Raw genomic sequence first — 16,849 nt, 5'->3', positions numbered from 1 at the left:
CTAACCAACAGAGCGGAGATGACAAAAGAAATAATCTATGAACTGGAAGATAGAACAATAAAAATTATCTAATCTGAACCAAGAAAAAAATAGGCTAAAAAAAAATTAATAGAGCCGAGAGACCTGTGGGACTCTAACAAAAGATCTAACATTCACATTTTTTTTACAGAGTCCTGAAAAGAGGGGAGACAAGGACAGGGCTGAATCGTGCTTGAAGAGGTAATGGCTGTAAACCTGCCAAATTTGGAAAGGAAGATAAACCTATACATTCAAAAATCTTAAAAATCTTTAAAAAAAAAAAGAATGAAAAGAAGTGTCAACTCAGAAACCTATACCTATGGAAAATATCCTTCAGGAATGGAGGACAAATCAAGATCTTCTCTGATGAAGGAAAACAAAGAATTTGTCACTAGCAGATACACCCTAAAAGAATGCCTAAAAAGAACTGTAAGAAAAAAAAAAGAAATGATAAAAGAACTTTGGGACATTGGGAACAGAGAACACAGTAAGCAAAAATATGGGTAAATATAGTTTTTTTTTCTCCTCTTGAGTTTTCTAAATTATATTTGACAACTGGAGCAAAAGTTATTAACACTCTCTGATGTGGTTCTAAATATATAAGAAGAGGAAATACGTTAGATAATTATGAATGGAGAAAGTAAAGGGACATAAAGTGAGTTAAGGTTTCTGTACTTCAAAAAAAGAAAAAAAAAGGTTTCTGTACTTCACTCAAATTTGTAAAATGATGACATCAGTAGGCTGTGGTGAGTTATGTATATATAGTGTAATACATAGTGAAACTATTAAAAAAAAGTTTACAAGAAAATGTGCTAAAAGACATATAGATTTATCTATATAATCTATAGATTATAGAACCTATAGAATTCTGAACAATGTTCAAGTAACCCATCATAGATAGGGTTTTTCAGAGAGAACAAAAAAAAACCAAAAATTAAAATGGTAGACTCAAGCCCTGGCACAACAATTACATTACACATAAATGATCTAAATACCTTAAAAAAGACTGACAGGATGGTTTTAAAAACACTCAACTATATGCTGTCTCCAAGATCCTCTCTTCAAATGTAACAATATAATCAGGTTGAAAATAAAAGGATGGAAAAAATATATCACATGAACATTAATCAAAGGAAAAGAAAAGCAGGTATATAACATCAGATAAAGTAGATTTTGGAGCAAAGAAAATTACCAGAGACAAAGGACATTATATAATAAAAGCTTCAATCTATCAAGACCTAAGAATCTGAAATGTGTATTCTATGCATCAAACATCAAAGCTGCAAAATACATGAAGCACAAACTGAGAGAATTTAAAGGAGATATTGATAAATCCACAATTATAGTTGTATAATTCAATACCTCAACAATTGGTAGACAGAAAATCAGCAAGAATCTTCAACAACTCAACAACACCATAAACCAATGGATCTAAACAGCATTTATAGAAAACCTCACCCAACAACAGAAAAATATATATTCTTTTCAAATAGCAACAGAACATATACCAAGATAGACAATAATCTGGACCATAAAACAAATCTTAACAAAATTTTAAAAATTACAGTCATACAGAGTGTGTTCTCTGATAACAAGAGAATCAAGTTAGAAATCAGTAACAGAAAATAAGAGGAGAATAACCAAATATTGTAAACTAAACAACACCCTTTTAGATAATCCATGGGTCAAATAGGAAGCCTCAAAGAAAATCAAAGAATACATTTAACTGAAAGAAAACAAAAATATAGCATATCAGAGTTTGTAAGACACAGCTAAAGCAGTGCTGAGAGAGGAATTTATACCATTTAAATAAATATATTAGAAAAAAGAGTCTCAAACAATCTAACTTCTACCTCAAGAACTTAAAAAACAAAGATGAAATAAACTCAAAGTGAGCAGAAGGAAGGAAGTGACAAAGATAAGGGCAGAAATCATGAAGTTGAAAACAGAAAAACAATAGAGAAAATTAATGAAACAAAGAGCTGGTTTTTGGAAAAGATCAATTAAGTTGACAAACTTCCAACAAGTCTGACAAAGAAAAAGAGAAAGAAGACACAAGTTACAATCACTGGGTAAGAAATAGGGGATATCACTACAGGTCTTGGAGAATCAAAAGGATAATATGGAACAATACAAACAGCTCTACACTCAAAAATTTGATAACTTTGAATAAATGAGTCACTTCTTCAAAAAACAAACTACCACGACTTACCCAATATGAGATGTATCATTAGAAAGGCCCTCAAACTATTAAGGAAATTGAATTCATAGTTTAAAAAACTCTCCCCCAAATCTCCAGGCACAGAAGTTTGCACTGGAGAATTCTGCTGAAAGTTTAAAGAATTAACACTGAGTTTATACAGTCTCTTCCAGAAAATAAAACAGGAGGAAATATCTCCAAATTCATTTTATGAAGCTAGTATTGCCCTGACACCAAACTAGACTAAGCCAGTATGAAAACAGAAAACTACAGACCAATATCCAAGTTCTGGCACAACTGTTCTTGTAATGTTGTTCTGTATTGTACTACTACAAGATACTACTATTGTGGGAAACTAGGTAATATGTAGAGATCTTCTTCATTATTTCTTATTATGTGTGAATCTAAAGTGTCTCAAAATAAGAAATTCATCTCCAAAATAAATTGTTTTCCTTTGGGTCTCATATTCTAAAATATTTTTACTGAATAAAATTTTAAGTTATCATTTTTTCCAATTTTAATTAATCAAACAAATTTCTAAGTTGGAACCAACAATTTATTCTAATATCAATATCAATGAGATGAAGAAACAGATCCAGAAAAGTTGCATGGCTTGATCAAGTTTAACAACATCTTCAATACTGATTTATGACAGAAGTCAGTGGTGCCCAATTCATACTTTCCACCAAAATATTTTATTGCACTATATAAAATTACCAATCTTGAGTCATTATTACCTATAAAAAGATAGGTTCAACCCAGTGTATAATCTCTCATTGTGGAAAGGACTTCAAATGTTTCTGTATTTTCTAATAAACATTTTAGTATCTACTGCACATTTAATTAAATATAAATATGGAATATGTCATTTAATTTTCCTCTGATATATGATTATTATCATTGTTGCCAGGACTTGAAATCCCTCAGGAATGACCCAAAATCTCATTTCTCCCATCCTAGCCTGAAGTCATCCATATCTCTTGTGTTCTACCATGTTGATAGATCTGATGTCACTAGATGGGATGCTCAAAGCACCAAAAAAGCTGGAGGACTACCACTTGACCTATGCTCATCCAGAGGCTTGGCCCCTGGTCTCATCCCAAGGCTTCTAAGAAGCTCTAGGTCTAAATAAGAGTAAGACTATCCTCAGGGCTTCTGAGAGCCTTCCAGAAAATTATTCCTAGTCCTCCTTCATTTTGTTTCAAGCTAGGATTGAATCTACGTGGCCATGGGTGGGTGGATGAGAGGATGAGATCCCAGTACCAACCTGTGCTATGAGTTGTTCACATTGAGAGTCATTTAGGGCATTTAAAAAGTCAAGAGCCTTTCCATCTAGCCAGGTCCCAATGCCACCATAGTGCTTTGCTCCCTGGTCACCCTGAGACTATACTTCTACATGCCTGCTTAGGTCCCTCCTTTTTAGTACTTTATTTAGCAGTTGCATCATTCTGGGCCATAATAAACACAGACTAGAACCCAGGTACTCATCTCAGCTGTGCCTGTAAGCAGCATATGACCTTAAGCACCAACTTAATTTCTCCTAGCCTTTCTTGCTTGGCCAATAAAGTAGCGAAAATACCGATCTAATAATCTAATAAGATAATGCAAGGTTTTCCAAACCACAGTATGCTTATTATTCATGATTTAGGAGATGACTTAGGTGGTCTGTGAGCGATAGATTTATCTTAAGTACTTGTATTCTTACCTTCCATTTATGAGAAGACAAATGGTTTCCTATTTATATAAAATTCCCTCTAAAAATAAATGTGTGTAGTCATTTAAAGAAAAATATTAAGTGCATAATATTACAGGAAATATATGGATGTGATGAAATAACTTGTGAAGGAAACCGATGTATTGTAAACACCAAGTTAACACAGGTTGTACTTGTCAGTGTGTAAGATCTTGTCTGATCATTCCAACACTGTAATAGAAAGCGGTGGTACATGCCTAAATTATCCATACATCCACTCATATTAACCAAATTTACCAGTTAATTGCTTCACTTTCTTTTTCTCTTTGCCAACACATCCAGTCCCAGAATATGCAATCACTACTTCTAGAAACTTCCCTAGACTTCACATCACATCACTGTCTTCCTATGGCTTTCAGTTTCCAATTTAAACTCCTTACCTTTGTAATCACCTGAGCTATTATCACCTCATCTCATGGCCTTTAACCACTCATGACCCATGTCATCCTGGTTAGCACTCTGCTGACACAACCTTGTCTACCACCCTGCTGCTACCTGGCACTTGCCCAATACATCCTACAAGATCCATTTCAAAACCCACTTGTGTCTGGAAATCTAGCTAACCACATTACGTTCAGATGATTTATTTATTTCATAAGCTCTCCCATCCCCGATAAGGAAGAAAATAAACTATATTTAATCACAGGTTAAGGGAGGACCACACTGATCACAACCACCTCCCACATTCTATTTCTGTCAATTGAGTAATGAAGTTGAAGGTCACAGTAGGAACATAGAGATAAAGATGAACATCTTTTCTTTTTCTCATTTTCTTCCAGTTATAATGCTTCTCTCTGAATACCTTGCCAGACTGAGATGAAGCAGCAGCAGGTTCCTGGACGCCAGAGGGGACAAACCTACATTCACCCTGGACATGATCAAAAGAATTTTTATTGACTGACTGCAATTACTCAAATATCCAACTTACAAATTGCTTTCATATACCTTATCTCCTTCAGTGTTCATGAAAACTCCGGGAAATAGCTAACATTATCTCCATTTTATAGAGAAAGTGAAAGAAGCTTAGACGAGGCGAATGATGTAGCTAATTATGGCGGGACTTGGGTTTGGGTACACTGCTTCCAGGTCCAGTAGGTTGCATGTCGCTAGTTGGAAGGTCTCTGACATTAGCCATGGCCAGGAAAGAGAGAGTAGTAGATTCACTATTATAGGAGCCTCTTGAAAAGAGGCAGTGAGGTTGATACAAAGGTGCTGACTGGTGGATCAGACAGCGGCTGTCATCTGACTGCTCTTGATCCCCATCCTGTAGCTTCACTCACCGGTCCACTGCTCTCAGTGCACTGGCCTCCTCGCTATCCTTCAAACAGGGGAAGGTCAACTGCACTCCCCATTTGCTGTCACTCCATCTGGAATTCTCCTCATGGCCCCCTTTCTAAGAAGGACCTTGTTGAAATAGCATCACTCCCTTCTCTTCTTATCACTCTTTATTACCCTACCCTGCTGTATTTTTTTCTATAGCTTTTATCACCCTCTGGCATAGTATAAATTTTATTGATTTATTTGTTTGTTAATACGCCTCTCCCCACTAATGTAAACTCCATGATGGCAAGGTTTTTCAATTGTGTTTACTCTGTTGTATTCCAACTCCCCAGTGACTGGCACATAACAGATATATAATAAATGCTGGCAGAGAACAAAAGAGATAGAGAAGAGAAGGAGCGGGGAGGGGGGCGGTGGTTGGAGATGGGGAAGGGAGAGAGAAGAGGAAGGAAGGAAGGACTTGAGTTCTGACTCCATATGACACCTACTTCGTAGCTGGGTAAACATAAGCCACTTTACTCCTGGGACAGTTTCTTCCTCTGGACAATGAAGCATTTAGATTCAGTCACCTCTAAGATGCCTTCTGACACTGTTCCACCATTCTGTGCATCGTGATACTATGTTTCCCTTGTTTACTGATGGGAAGAGGAAGATAAATAGTCATCACAAGGTGAAAGGCTGCACACATCAGTGAGCTCCTCTTCCTGCTGGTGCCATCACACTTACTAGTGTGCTGAACACAGCTAGCCTGACTCTAATTCATGAGAGGCCTTTCCATGTGGCAGTGTTTGAGAAATTTCGGGAAAGCTACCACTTGATCAAAAACATCTTTCTCCACAGGTTTCTGCTGATATTTAAACTTCTAAGGTGAACAGCATTTCCACAGGCACCATCTCTGATTATCACATTACAAAGGTCCCTCTAAACCCCTCATCACTGGCTGATACATATGAGGCAGCTCTGCGAAAAGACAAGGACTTCGGAATCGAGAAGACCTGGATGGGAAGCCTGGCTCTGCCACTTAATGGCCAGGAACACTTCAGCAATTGACTTATTTCTCTAAAACTTAGCGTTGTAATCTGTAAAATGGGGATGATGATCATACTTGCTTTACAGGGATTTTATGAAGGTTTTTATTTATTTATTTTTAAAGATTTATTTATTTATTTGAGAGAGAGAGAGTGCATGCACGAGGGGTGGGGAGGGGCAGGGGGAGAGGGAGAGAGAGCCTTAAGCAGACTCCGTGCTGAGCTCAGAGCCAGATGTGGAGCTGGATCTCATGACCCTGAGATCATGACCTGAGCCGAAGCCAAGAGTCAGATGCTTAGCCGCTTAGCCTAGCTGACTGCACTACCCAGCCACCCCTAACATGAAGGTTTTAAAGCACTTAAGAAATGATCCATAAATTACAGTTAGTATATTCTTTCTGATAGTGTAGGAATAATTTTATCTGACTCCAGTGATCAGTTAGCTTCTGGTGCTGGGCTTGTGAATAGGCACAGTCTGGATAAAGGGAGGAAATACAGATTGAGAACACGAGAGTGAATGTCTCTTTAGGGAGTCAAAAGTGTTGGTTTTCGGGGAGGGGAGGCCATCTGAAGTCACAGAGCTTCCATAAGGAAGAAAGGGATCAACGGCAAATTGTCTGCAGTAATTGCAGTCAGGACCCTCACTTTTCCAATGATGTTTTAAACTTTTTGAAAAATACTTACGTCTTTTGGCTAACCATAGCCACAGATCACTGTAATTCGGGACATGTCATGTATCACCTCACAACAACCCAATGCAGTGCTAACAGACAGAAGAGAATTCGTTCTCCCTGAGGCAGACATGACCATCAATCACCGGCCCTGAGTTCTTGGTTCTGCCAGGAAACTTATCAACAGAGGTCAGAGATTTTTGGGAAAGGCAAAAAAAAAAAAAAAAAAAAAAAAAGCCCTGAAATCTGAGGCAGTGCCCACTCATTAATCAAGCCCTAAATGAAAACACTGTATCTATGTCTAGAGCACGAACATCTTCTGTATAAACTACAACGCTCATTTTTTGATTACGTTATGTTTCAAAACTGGTAGAGTAACCAAGGGAAAGGAGCGGGAAGTGCCCAGAAAAATAGCTTTGCACCAAAAATAAAAAAGACCCAGTATAATTAGAAACTAAAGATCCTTGTGACTGTGAATTTCTGCCTCCTTATTAAGCCAGTTCTTGTTTTATAAATATCATGAAAGTTTTTTCCATATTTTCTCAATCTTCTGCATCAGTTATCTGAAATGTGTAATATTTTGTTAGACAACTATAACTGTACTTGATAAGCATAATAAAAACCTTTAGAGCAATAGAAACAGAAAATGGTAGGCTTAAATATATTACCACCTGATAAACTGCATATCTATGATGTGACCTCCCTCCAAATAACTCATATTTGGGTTAGTACAACTCCTAATTCAACATTTGACTTATGAAGGGTTTTAGCAATTTGAGGCCTGTTTTTCTCAGCTATAAAAAAATTGCTCCAAAGAACTGATATACAGATAACAGTCAGCTGGCAGTTTATTACTGAATGCCCACAATGCTAAAGACAGGCATAGGCACTCTTTCCTCTCAGGTCCTGCTGCATCCTGTATGAATGGTGGTACATTTCACGTTGCAGTTAAGCCCTTGCCAACAGAAAATTCTTCATTTCATCACTATCATAGTGCCTAGCACATATTAAGTACTCCACTGAATATCTTTTAAATTAATAAATGAATAATGGATAAATTAATCACCACTGGAAAAGTGAAATTGTTTAAGACTCAACTGGTCTTACAAGTTAGTTGGATAGATAAAATATGCAAAATTAAATTACAATCCAAAGGCTGAATTACTCTAGAGGCTCAACTTCTCCAGGGAAGAGTACCTGGACAGTAACTACTGTGGAATGAGGAGAGGCGATCAGTGCGCTGGGTAAGAATTTAGGCTCTAAAATCAGATGGAATTTGTTTATCGTTTGACTCTCCCATTTTCCAGCCGTGTAAACGTGAGTAAATTACTGTCAAAGGACCATCAGACCAACACACGTTATCTGAAATAAAAAGACAAAGGCTGAAGGTGTTGCTTACCGCAGAGAGAAAGAGTGATACTGGTCAGGCACAGGTTCTGCTGGTCTTCCATAAAATCTGGGGAAGCACGCAGGTCATGGAGACTTTACGAAGCATCTGGAGAAGCCCGCTTACTAGATGTGAAAGACTATTGTTGATTGGTTAAAACTCGGAAATGTGTGTACTGGAGTGATTCCTGATTGGCTGACTTTCAGAAGCAAAGGGCTGGTCCTCATTGGTTGTGTTATAAAAGCGCAGTCACTGTCGCAGATGTTGATTAAGTGACAGGTTTAAAATCAGTTCTGTGGACTACTTGTTGCCATAGCTATAGAACGATTAATCTTACCTTTGTGAAAACACCCTTTCCAAATTTCAGTTTATCTATAAACCTCATAGGGGTTTCAAAAGAATTTTAAAAGGTAATGCTCATAAAGAACATACACTCTACTAGCCATATAGTGAGTATTCAATAAAAGTTATGTTTATATTTTTAAAATAGACTCAAGTCAGTTTGTAAGACAAATAGAATTCCTAGGAAATATGGTCTAAATGCTTTTGCCAGAACACCATAAAATATTGTCACCCATTTTCTTTCTTCCCTCTCCCCACTCTTGGTTTAAAAGAAAAACAGACTAACATGGTATTTTATTCACAAGGCCTACGACTAAGTTTAAATCAGCCTGTATTAACTAGGATTCTGGTTTTCTTCTGTTCTTAGCTCACCTTAGATTCTGAAGGCATGAGATAAATAGAATGGCAGTGCTCTAGGAGAACATGGGGAAATGTGGTAGACTGGATTACTGTTTCCAATTCTTCCCTCCCACCTTGCTGTAAAATTGTACATGACCTTACTGTCTCTCCCACCAAGTAAACAGACTATGTTCCCCAACCCAATGACACTTGTGTTGGCTACGTGAATTACTTTGGTCAACATACTGTAACAGATACGATACAAGCAGAGGTTTTAGGTTGCTTTCAGGATTTCGTTCAGAAGTTTGCATCTCTGCCACCTACCATGAGTGTAATATACCCCCTCCAAGAAGCAAGGAGATACCTGGAGCAGATCTGGACCCAACATGCAGGCTGAGGCCAAACCCAGCTCATCAACAGATCCATGAGTGAAAAACAATGTTTTTATTGGTGCTAAGTCACTGAAATTTTAAAGTTGTTTGTTATACAGAAAAAAATACATAAGGGAAAGACACGAGGCAGAACCTGAATTGTTATAGAATGGAAAAGAGAAATGGAGCAGAAATGGGGAATGAGGAATCAGAGGAATAGATTAGCCTTAAACAATATTACCATTATCTTGTTTTGCTTCAGCTGTAAAGGGAACATTAATACATTAGTATTTTCTCTCTTCCTGGGTACAAAATAAAGCTAAGATAGAGTAATCATAAAGACTGTACAATATGAGGCTTTCAGGAGAGATAGAGTGAAAAAGAAACATGAACACTCCATCCCTGGCATTTAACAAGCCAAAGCACTAAAGACAAAGAAGGATACGAGCTGGAAAACCAATCCCGACATTGGGGAGGTTCTGAAAGAAATGAGAAAACTAAGAATCTAAGTTCTAGGACAGTCCTCTTATAAGGCTTTTAGCACACTATGGATTTGATTCAATGCAGGATTAAACTCGGCTATGTACATATATGGGAACAAAGGAGCAGTGATGAAGTAAAAGCATAGATCTCCGATGCACAGAAAATATCAACAAACAGTAATTAGATGGGATGCATTTGATAAGTATGAATGACAAGGCTTATCCGTAAAGCAAGCTAACTCTGGCAGAAACAATGAAGACAATTTCATACTGCATTATATTATAACAATGTTTTCCTAGAAACAAATTCCAAGACTATGGGAATGAGTGATGTCACACTTTCAAATTTCCTAAGTTAAGTTTCTTTTGTTGAAAGCAATATAATCTTCATTGGTTAAACTAAGGGGGGGGAATATATATATATATATATATATATATATATATATATATATATATATATATCTGTATCTCTTTCTCTTTCTCTCTCTCCCTGTATATATATACTACATTATAACATCAGATAATCAGGGCATAAGTTAGAGCAGCTCTGAGCATCTTTACATGGACTTATGGACAGCATTGTCCTGGATAAACAAGCTGCAATGTTTGTATGCTCGTGTCATTCCCCACAAGTTTCCAAAACCCAGACTACAGAAACTGATTGCCTTAGGTTATGCCATATCCTTTGCACCACCAAGTTTGCAAACAATGACAGAAGGATAAATTATCCAGGAAGAAATTTTAAATTGAACAAAAAGGGGAGTTGGGGTGAAAAATAACAGATGGACAATTCTTATTTTGATTCTTTCAATAATTTATATCTTAAAGTGCCTTGCTCAGTGTTTGGCTCATAGAGGACACTCAATAAATATATTTTGAGTGAATGTTGAATGAATGAACATAGAATGAACAATCTCAGGCTTACTGACAATGCCCTTTTTCATCTTCTACAAAATGGTTTTATCAGTATCTGTTATATTTCTCATTTGTCTCAAAATAAATTGAGGTAATATGACAGAAATAATTTAGAAAGTTTAATGTTCTACATAAACAGAAGGGAGTTGAGTATTTCTTGTCTATAATAACTTATATTTCGGGGGCACTTCTAATGGGCCAACCACCATGCTTAAGTACCTTACATAAATAATTTCATTTGCTCTTCAAATCTGATGAGGTAGATGTCATTTATACAACCCTCCACTGCTTCCATTTTATATTTGCAGAAACTAAGCCTGGGAGGGGGGTGGTGTGATATGATTCGTCTAAGGCATCACAGTAAATGAGAGTAAGTATTTGGATTCAGAATTATATGACTTCAAAGACCACATTCTTAACCATTACACCTAATAGACCCTCAGACTTTTCTGATTCAGAAAGACTTGCAGATTTCAGAATCATCATATGTCACTTTTTAAATATTAATGTACAATATTGGGAAAGTGGCAAATCATATAATTTGAGACTTCCAGTTTAAATTATGAAACTTAAATTACTATATTATGAAATAAGATATCATGCTTTCCAGAAAGTGTTACATCTGATTAAACTAATATGAAAACTCTGAACAGAATTCCAGCAGGACAGCTTTGGTTATCTAGGTCAGATCCACTTCCATGAGAGTACTGTTACTTTATAAGTGTCTAGTTAATTTCTTCCATGAAAAAGATTTTAATTTCAGATCCCAAGCATTTGACAGTGTTAGCCAAAACAAAGATGCTTCTTCAAAAACAAAATATAAACTTAGGATAAATTATGCCTGCCAGATTATATCTCATAAATTTAGAACACTTTTCTCAAAAGTGTAGAATGCAATGAAATGAAACTGTTTCTATTTGGAAATTCTGAACCTTTAGAAGAAAGACTAAACTGGTCCCCGTCAGCTCATCACTATCTAAAACAATTGTGTGCATTTAATGGCTATGGGATTTTTCTTCCTTCACCCTGTGTGATGGTGTTATAATAGTAACAACTCTGAAAATATAGTACATAGGTACCCCCGCTTTTCAAAAGTTTGCATTATGCCACTTGGCATTTACAGATGACCTACAGTAGTACCTCTTTTCGCTAATAGAAATACGCAGAGGATTTCCACTGTGAGGAGAAAAGGGGAAAAAATGAAATTAGCATTCAGCATTTATTTCACAGTGAGCCTGTTACAGAGGCGACACACCCAGAACAGTGAGAGTGGCACCACCAAACTCTTTCCATGGGAACTACACTCAGCATCTCAGCATTAGGCGCCATAGCTCTGAAATGTGTCTGTGAGCCTCTGGGCTTTATCTGCATTTATTGTGTGCATATGTTAGCAAAACGCATCCTAAGGTATTAGAAAAACCTAAGAGAGTTTATTTTTGGGATCTGAAAGTGCTCAAAAAATTTTTCACATTAGTTAATGGTGATTCCTTCTTCATTTTATGCCATTTCAGCTTACAAAAATTTTCATAGGAATATTTTCTTTTCTGATAGCAGGGAAAACCTGTACTTTGTTCTCACTTCCACATTTTTTATAACTTTCTCAAATTACCTAAGAAGTCAAAGAAAAAGCAAATTTAGGATCCTCCACTTAAATTGCTATTGCTAAAAGAAGACATTGAGGCCTGAGTTGTTTAGAGGTACTCTACATAATCCGAATTTGTTGGATACTAATTCAGACTTTCACTTTGGCTCAGAAAAATAGGCTTTTGAAGCTGAAGAAGTGCTTTGAACTAGTAATTATTTATCAACTAGAATGCTTCTAGTTACCATTAACCTAAAACACAAGTAGAAGTTTCTTAAACGATAAGGACCTTTGCAACTCTTTTAACAGGAAATTCAGAGGTAGGGAATTCTCTGGAGTTGGTTAATTCAGCAGCTCATTGAGCTCTGGCATCTGATTTTTGTCCTTGGGCATATGCCCTCTTGGTTACAGGAGGACTGCCGCAGCTCCAGGCAGCATGCCTTCACAGTAGGAAACAAACACGTCCCTGACTTCTGCCTGCTCCCTTTCTCCAACGTCCCTCAGACAGACTTTTCCTCATTCTCCTCGCCAGTTGTGATTTCACTTGCCTATTCTTAAAGCCATCACAGGCAAGCAGGATAGAACCAGTTGCCTTAGGACAGCTAAGATTCATTCCTGAGGAGAGACCCAGGCACCCCTAAAGCCCATGGCTCCATTGGATAAAATGGGATTTATAATACGCAAATGGCATGAGGGAAAAATTACTATTGGATAGACTACTGACAGTATCTGCCATAGGTTTTTAGCTACATTTTTATAACACTTACAATTTTTCAAACTCTTTTAGATATGTGTTTCAATTCTCAAAACAATCTGGAAAGGTGGAAAATAACTGATTGTTCCTATCTTCCATATGAGGTAATAGAGGCCCAGAGAAATTAAGTGGTTTTCCAAGGCCACAAAACTGAGGAAAAAAAATGTTGAATCTGTGTCATATTCATTTTTTAAACAATCACATGATGTTAAACAGCTCCCAAATAATAGGAAATCATATTCATTAATTTCCCATTTAAAACACATGGGCATTTATTTATATGTTTTCTCTTTTTCATGTCAGAAAAATAGGAATCTCCCTGACATTTTCTCTTTCTGACAGGAGTTTCTCCTTAGTAGGTACTTTATGCTATTATGAATTTGTCTGATAGCTTCACTCAAGTAAAAATGAGTTTTCATATTGTGATGTGGTGAAAATAGTCGAAAACTATTTCAAAAGCAATATGAACTACCTGTGCTACATTTGGCATTTCTGTATCTTATATGTTGGCAATGACACTGAATATTACTGATGCAGAGTTATCAACTATGTCACTGTCCTTAAACTCATTTGCAGGTATATTTAAAACTGCAATAAAAGGCATAGAGGGGGACCACCTAGAGTCACTTAGCCCAGCTTCTGCTTCTCAGCGGGGCAAACGATGAGATTCTATCTCACTTCAAAATATCTGCAGCAAAAGGTAATCTATAATTAGCATTGGTAACTTGCTAAACTGCTTTTAAATTTCCATGTCATAGGCAACTCTATAAGTCTTGGATGCTGTGTACTCACCAAAGGGACTTCATTTACCTATCTGTGGGTAATGGAGATGACTCCACCATGAAACTGTCGTACTCTCAAGTAAGGTCAGGCTTACCACTTTTGTGAATTGTACTACCTCTTCTCTGTTTTTCGGGGATTTTCTTACAGAATGAACTCCCAATTTATTCATTTTTATTAGCATTATTTTTAGAACTCAACAGGCCAATCCCGTTAAAAAGTAAGTTAGTCACAAGTGATTCTTTAAATTAACATTAGCCTTTATGATTTTCAAAATTACTTCTAGGAATCTGTTTTCTAGAAATGTGAGCACATGTACACCAAGATATATATACAGGACTGCCCACCGTTACATTGTTGTAATAATGAAATTTTAGTAACAATATAAACAGAAGAAGCAGAGTTAAATAAATTGTTATATATACATAAGTATATATACATAAAGTAGAACTGTAGGCAGTTCTTAAAAAAATTGGTAAATTTATATGTACTGATTGAGAAGATGTGTATTATAAATTATTCTATTTTAAAAGAAAAAGAAAAATGTGTGGGATGCCTGTGTGGCTCAGTCGGTTAAGCCTCTGCCTTCGGCTCAGGTCATGGTCCCAGGGTCCTGGGATCGAGCCCCACATCGGGCTCCCTGCTCAGTGGGGAGCCTGCTTCTCCCTCTGCCTGCCGCTCCCCCTGCTTGTGCGCTCTCACTCTCTCTCTCTCTTTTTCTCTCTCTGTGTCTCTGTCAAACAAATAAATAAAATCTTTCAAAAAAAATAAAAGAAAAATGTGGAGCGATACTTAGCCTATTTTACGTTTTTATTTTAAAACATGTTATATGAGCATAGAAAATCTCTGGAAGGATATATAGCAAACTGTTAACAGTCAAAATTGTAGGAGAATAGTATTAAGGCATAAAATATCTTAATTTTAACTTTATATACTTCTGTGTAGTTGGCTAGGTATTGTGCTTATAATTTTAAATAATCTAAAAAGAAAAAAAGGAAAATTTCAGAATATTGTAACTCATGATCCCTTTGGTTTTTCATTAGAGTGATTTGATAAAGGATATTGTGGGGAACAGCACAATGTAGTGATAAACAAACTGCTGAGATTTGAATACTAGCTCTGCTGTTTTCTAACTGTGCGGGCTTGGGCAAGTTACTTAATTTCTCTGTGCTTTGATTTCTTCACGTATAAAGTGGGGATAATCACAGTACCAATAGAAATTGTTGTGAGAATAAAAGGAGATAGCACATGAAACATTCTAACTTAAAACAGTTACCTGGCACATAGTAAGGGTTCAGTAAATGTTAGCAACTAATAGAGAAGAGGTATAGAAAGGACAGACGTCTTAATGAAAATGGTCTATTTTTTGGTCCCAGAGTTGGGATTAGAACCCAGGCTGCTTGGTTCCTGGTTCAGTTACCTTTCAACAACAGACTTTGTTCTTTCTCTTTTAAGTCTTTGGGATCAATCCAATTTCCTCCATTCTTTATTCTAGAGGAAACTGTCTCCAGCGTTCAAATGGCGGATATAGAAAATTATAAAAAGAAAAGAAAAGCGTCAAGAAAATATTCAAAATACAAGGGCAATAATTTATTCAGTAAATCCGATGATTTCCTGAAAACTTGTTTTCTCAAATTTAATATCTTGCAATTATCAGCAAGATGCATGTGTATGATTAACTCTGAGGAAATAGGGGTCTGCTAGCAAAATTTAATCTGAAAAAAAAAATGTGTTATGGAAAAAAATCCCTCAAAATATGACCAACATGTCATGTCAAATTTATAGAAGAGCCTAATAGCTTAAAAGCAACTGTTCATTATGGGCTAAATACCACACAAATTTATTATCTCACAAGATGCAATTAGTACATATTAGTACATATAAATATCAAAGCCCTTCCGTGAATGGCCTGAGTTTGGGGGAAACATATAATTGTCACATATTAGGTATTCAAGAAATACCTGTTGAATGGATTAATGAACATGCACTTCAAATCTGATTACATAATTGCATAACTGCTAGCTGTCTACTTGATACCCTTGAAAATCTTTTTTTTAATATCCTACAAAGTAGAACAAACAGGATTTTTAATTTAATACCATCTGAATCTGCCAAAATGTTTCCATTTTTCTACTAACAGAAACGCTATGCATTGAGAAATATTGTTTCCTTACATTGTTTCCTTACATTCCCTATTTTCTCATAAAATTTCATGAATATCTCCAAAAAGAAAGGAAAATGGATATAGAAAGAGAGAGACAGAGAGAGAGAGAGAGAGAGGGTAGAGGGAAAGGGAAAAGAAGGAAGACTGAGATACGTCTGCAAGGTGGTTACTCTAGCTTTGGCTCTCAGATCTCAAAACAACTTTATTTCCCCCTTTATTTTTTCTAAGACAGACAAGTAGTTTAGTTTCCTGGGTGGACTGCTGACTTCCACAGTCCTTGAACATCCCCTTTTCCTTCCGTTCAGGTTACCTCCACTGGCATGCTTTTTCTCCACCCTATCCAACCAAGTCTGGGAGACTGTACCTTTCTGACCCAAACTGAAAATAGGAAGCAAAGCATTGCGTTTGCTTTAACGACCTGTCCTTTCATCTTCTTCTCTTAGCCTGAAGCATGATGCAGAGTGTACCTTTTTTTTTTCCTTTTTACTTCTTTCAACTAAACTTTACCATTTTTACTACATCCACTAAAGAAAATCTATGGAAGTTTTACAGGATCACAAGGGAACTGGGAAATTCCACAGAAGACACTCAGTTATTTGTAGCTTCAAATGCATTAGTTAAGAATGTTCGATTACCTAGCTTTGACATGTTTGTGATTCGCACTCCTTTCTTTGGTTCTGTCATCAGAAGATCATTTCAGACACAGCCATCATTGCCACGGTGTTATTTTGGTATGTTTTCAGGATGAACTCTCCTTTTTGCCTTTTTTACGTGTGTTATTT

Source organism: Zalophus californianus, chromosome 4 (genome assembly GCF_009762305.2).
Source record: "Zalophus californianus isolate mZalCal1 chromosome 4, mZalCal1.pri.v2, whole genome shotgun sequence".
Taxonomy (NCBI): domain Eukaryota; kingdom Metazoa; phylum Chordata; class Mammalia; order Carnivora; family Otariidae; genus Zalophus; species Zalophus californianus.
Note: the sequence above shows the minus strand (reverse complement) of the source record.